The following is a 6,000-nucleotide window of genomic DNA, read 5'->3' as shown; positions in this document are numbered from 1 at the left end:
TTCCATTTTGTCTTCCTCGGAACTTCTTCTCCATCTTGCATCTCCAGCAGTAAAATTACTTCAAGGGGAACAAGAACAACAACAACAAAAAAGACACAATTAAAAATTTAAACGTTTATTTATAAAGCCAACATATTTTATTTATTTCTCGACTATAAAGTGAGTCCGTTCGCCCTGCAACTCGGTTTGGTATTTCTCGGGAGAAAAGTGTAAAGAAAATAGAAATCAAAACGGAAAAAATCTTCTATTTTACCTTGGGGGACAAACGTTTGTTGGTTGGTTGGCTGGCAGAATGGTTCCATGGTTTGGCTTGGCTTGCAAGCTGCAAATGATGAAGTACCCTAGACGGAAGATATTCTAAACCAAACCAATGAAGTAATCGCAACTTAGCCATTTGGAAGATTTAAATTTTTCGGTGTGCCATGAAATAAATTCTAAAGGTGTGCTGTGGTTGGTATATTTGGCAGAGATTTAAACTTAAGGAAGTGTATAGGGTCCATCCTTAAGGAGCAATGTTTTGGACATGATGATATGCAATTGAAATAAATTGTTGGTATCAAGTTGGTATTTAATGAAGGTGTTTCTCTGTTTGGAGGGAAGGGAAGAGAATGTTAAGGTCAAAAACGCTTTAAAGTGAGCGAAAAGGGAATTAAAGAATTGTAGTTTGTTCATGGGGGAACTAATAAAAGTTCCTCAAAAAAATGCTGGTATTAAGTTTGTCACTACGTTTGTAAAACCTCAAAATATACATTTTTGACCCGACAAATTTGATCACCATAAAATTCTATTTCGATTTAGCGATGTTCGTCCGTCTGTCCGTCAGTGGATATCACTCTAGCTTCCGAACGAAATAAGGCAGTGGATATCACTCTAGCTTCCGAACGAAATGAAGTAGGTTGATAAAATTTTACTAAAATGTATATTATGTCTGCAGGACTTTTGGTATTGAAAATGGTCCATGTAGGTCCAAGTTTTGGTATAGCCTCCATATAACAGTACCTCCCGATATTCGGTATTTTGGTGATTTTAGCGACGTTATAAACAGGAGTGTTTTCAAATTTCGTATTTAGAATTCGTAATGGAAACTACAGTCTATGACAGAAAATTGTCTGTGCAGGTTCACGTCTTCGTATAGCCCCCATATAACGGTTCCTCCCAATATTCGGTATTTTGATGATTTTAGCGACATTATTCACCGGAATTGTTTCAAATTTGGTATTCGAAATTCGAAATGGATGCTACAGCCTATGACCGAAAATTGTCTGTGCAGGTCCACGTCTTCGTATAGCCCCCATATAACGGTACCTCCCGATATTTAGTATTTTGATGATTTTACCGACATTATTCACCAAAATTGTTTCAAAGTCGATATTTGAAGTTCGTAATAAATACAACAGCCTATGAAAGAATATTCTATGGGCAGGTCCACGTCTTCGTATAACCCCCATATAACGGTACCTTCCGATATTCGGAATTTTGATGATTTTAGCGATATTATTCACCGGATTTGTTTCAAATTGGGTATCTGAAGTTTGCAATGGACACTACAGGCTAAGACAAGAAATTATCTGTACTGGTCTACATCTTCGTATAGCCCCATACAACGGTACCTCTCGATATTCGGTATTTTGACGATTTTAGCGACATTATTCACTGCAATTGTTTCAAATTTGGTATTTAAAGTTCGTAGTGGATACTACAGCCTAAGACAGAAAATTGTATGTGCAGGTATACGTCTACGTATAGCTCCCATATAACGGTACCTCCCGATATTCGGTATTTTGATGATTTTAGCGACATTATTCACCAGAATGGTTTCAAATTTGGTATTTGAAGTTTTTAATGGATACTACAGCCTATTACATAAAATTGTCTGTGCAGGTCCACGTCTTCGTACAGCTCCCATATATCGGGTACCTCCCGATATTCGGTATTTTGGTGATTTTAGCGACGTTATAAACAGGAGTGTTTTCAAATTTCGTATTTAGAATTCGTAATGGAAACTACAGTCTATGACAGAAAATTGTCTGTGCAGGTTCACGTCTTCGTATAGCCCCCATATAACGGTTCCTCCCAATATTCGGTATTTTGATGATTTTAGCGACATTATTCACCGGAATTGTTTCAAATTTGGTATTCGAAATTCGAAATGGATGCTACAGCCTATGACCGAAAATTGTCTGTGCAGGTCCACGTCTTCGTATAGCCCCCATATAACGGTACCTCCCGATATTTAGTATTTTGATGATTTTACCGACATTATTCACCAAAATTGTTTCAAAGTCGATATTTGAAGTTCGTAATAAATACAACAGCCTATGAAAGAATATTCTATGGGCAGGTCCACGTCTTCGTATAACCCCCATATAACGGTACCTTCCGATATTCGGAATTTTGATGATTTTAGCGATATTATTCACCGGATTTGTTTCAAATTGGGTATCTGAAGTTTGCAATGGACACTACAGGCTAAGACAAGAAATTATCTGTACTGGTCTACATCTTCGTATAGCCCCATACAACGGTACCTCTCGATATTCGGTATTTTGACGATTTTAGCGACATTATTCACTGCAATTGTTTCAAATTTGGTATTTAAAGTTCGTAATAAATACAACAGCCTATGAAAGAATATTCTATGGGCAGGTCCACGTCTTCGTATAACCCCCATATAACGGTACCTTCCGATATTCGGAATTTTGATGATTTTAGCGATATTATTCACCGGATTTGTTTCAAATTGGGTATCTGAAGTTTGCAATGGACACTACAGGCTAAGACAAGAAATTATCTGTACTGGTCTACATCTTCGTATAGCCCCATACAACGGTACCTCCCGATATTCGGTATTTTGATGATTTTAGCGACATTATTCACCAGAATGGTTTCAAATTTGGTATTTGAAGTTTTTAATGGATACTACAGCCTATTACAGAAAATTGTCTGTGCAGGTCCACGTCTTCGTACAGCTCCCATATATCGGGTACATCCCGATATTCGGTATATTGATGATTTTAGCGGCATTATTCACCGGAATTGTTTCAAATTTGGTATTTGAAGTTCGTAATATATACTAAAGCCTAAAACAGAAAATTGTCTGTGCAGGTCCACGTCTTCGTATAGCCCCCATATAACCGTAACTCCCGATATTCGGTATATTGATGATTTTAGCGGCATTATTCCCCGGAATTGTTTCAAATTCGGTATTTGAAGTTCGTAATGGATACTAAAGCCTAAGACAGAAAATTGTCTGTGCAAGTCTACGTCTTCGTATAGCCCCCATTTAATGGTACCTCCCGATATTCGGTATTTTAATGATTTTAGCGACATTAAATTTGGTATTTGATGTTTGTAATGGATACTACAGCCTATGACAGAAATTTGTCTGTGCAGGTCCACGTCTTCGCATAGCCCCCAAATAACGGTACCTCCCGATATTCGGTATTTTGATGATTTTTGCGACAATATTCATGTGAATTGTTTCAAATTTGGTATTTGAAGTTTGTAACGGATACTACAGCCTAAGACAGAAAATTGTATCTGCAGCTCCACGTCTTCGTATAGCCCCCATATAACGGTTCCTCCCAATATTCGGTATTTTGATGATTTTAGCGACATTATTCACCGGAATTGTTTCAAATTTGGTATTCGAAATTCGAAATGGATGCTACAGCCTATGACCGAAAATTGTCTGTGCAGGTCCACGTCTTCGTATAGCCCCCATATAACGGTACCTCCCGATATTTAGTATTTTGATGATTTTACCGACATTATTCACCAAAATTGTTTCAAAGTCGATATTTGAAGTTCGTAATAAATACAACAGCCTATGAAAGAATATTCTATGGGCAGGTCCACGTCTTCGTATAACCCCCATATAACGGCACCTTCCGATATTCGGAATTTTGATCATTTTAGCGACATTATTCACCGGATTTGTTTCAAATTGGGTATTTGAAGTTTGCAATGGACACTACAGGCTAAGACAAGAAATTATCTGTACTGGTCTACATCTTCGTATAGCCCCCATATAAAGGTACCCCCGATATTCGGTATTTCGATGATTTTAGCGATATTACTCACCGGAATTGTTTCAAATACGGTATTTGCAGTTTGTAATGGATGCTACAGCCTATGACAGAAAATTTTCTGTGCAGGTCCACGTCTTTGTATAGCCCCCATATAACAGTACCTCCCTATATTCGGTATTTCAATGATTTTAGCGATATTATTCACCGGAATTGTTTCAAATTTGGTACTTGAAGTTCGTAAAGGATACTACAGCCTAAGTCAGAAAATTGTCTTTGCAGGTCAACGTCTTCGCATAGCCCTCATATAACGGTAACTTCCGATACTCGGTATTTTGATGATTTTAACGATATTATTCACCGGAATTGTTTGAAATTTGGCATTTAAGGTTCGTAATGGACTCTACAGCCTAAGACAGAAAATTTTCTGTGCAGGTCTACGTCTTCGTATAGCCCCGATATTAGGGTTCCTCCCTACATTCGATGATTTTAGCGACATTGTTTACCGAATTTTTTTATTTTTGAAAATTTCCAAATTCGTTCCAAATATTGGAGGGTATTCAAGGTTCGGCCCGGCCGAACCTACAGCTTTTTTACTTGTTTTATGAGGGTATTTAATGAGAATTGCAAGGCTAGAAGGTTTTGTCAATTTTAACCACATTTTTGCACTTTCCATGCCTAGCTCCCAGTTATAGTTCTTTTATTGATGCCACCCAAAATTTTCCACTTTCAACCCACTTCAACAAAAATTATCCGCAACGTAATTATCCATTGTACACAAAAATTGTATTCATAATCCCAGCAATTTGACAACCACTTAATGTTTTTGACATACAAAAATTTCGATAAAAATATTTTGCCATACGCAAACCATGTTCATTAACTCACATTATCGAATAGAGGAAAAGTGGGTTGGTGGAAAAATTCAATTAATTTTCCAACAATTAATTTCATATAAAACCATTAAATTCATTACAAAAAATAAAACAACAACAGCAACAGCGCCAACAATATGTTTAACGACATATTACTAAAAACAGGGACGACAACAACAATGCACGACATCACTCAATTTCACTAGAAGTGAAATTTTCAATTTTGTTCACTCTTTTGTTTTTCTGGCGTCTAGCAGCGAATCTACCGCCATAGACAATGGATAGCATATTGCCGGCGGGTTTGGGGGGAGGCTTTGGACAAGAGTGTTGAGCAACAATGCCAAACGATTGACAAAACCTTCAAACTAGACAACGGGTTATGTCATTTAACACCTTACACATGCAAACCCATGATGTTGTGGTCGGAATAATAATAACCCAGATAAAATCCGGATCCAAATTTAAAGAATTGAGCAATTTGAGTAGGTCTCTACTTTAGATCTTGAAATTCTAAAAATGGGTTTACAATTACGTTTATTGAAATATTGTCGAACGAACAGGGTATGTAAGTAAGTATAAGCGACCTCTATCGACAAATAGTTGTCATTAGAATTTAATAACATCCGAAAAGGGAAGAGTTGCATTTCAGAAAATTGTAAGTGGAAAAAAATCTTTTTTTTGAATGAAAGTATAAAAAAGAGCGTTCTTTCAGTCCGCATGCAAGTACTGGAAAACTTTGTGAAAACAAGAATCCTATTAAAGAAAAGGAACTGAAAATTCCACTCACACAAACCCAACATTTCCTGACCTACTCAGTGCTCGCGGACGGCAGAAGAAGACGGAAGAAAGAATATTTACCAGACGATGTTGAACGATAGTTGGAAGGTCTGGATTTTTAAAAGAATACAGGGTTGCCCATATTCGACGGACCCATCTGGCAACGCCATAACTTTTGACAGAAATGTCACATCGCTTAATGACATACCGCGTTTAAAGCGTCAGTCCAAGCAGATTTTTACCATGAACCAATACACGCCACGCGAGCGCTCTGAAATAGTTGAAATTTACATTCAACAGAAGAAGTCAATTGTGAAAAC

This window comes from Musca domestica, unplaced genomic scaffold (assembly GCF_030504385.1).
Source record: "Musca domestica strain aabys unplaced genomic scaffold, Musca_domestica.polishedcontigs.V.1.1 46, whole genome shotgun sequence".
Taxonomy (NCBI): Eukaryota; Metazoa; Arthropoda; class Insecta; order Diptera; family Muscidae; genus Musca; species Musca domestica.
Note: the sequence above shows the minus strand (reverse complement) of the source record.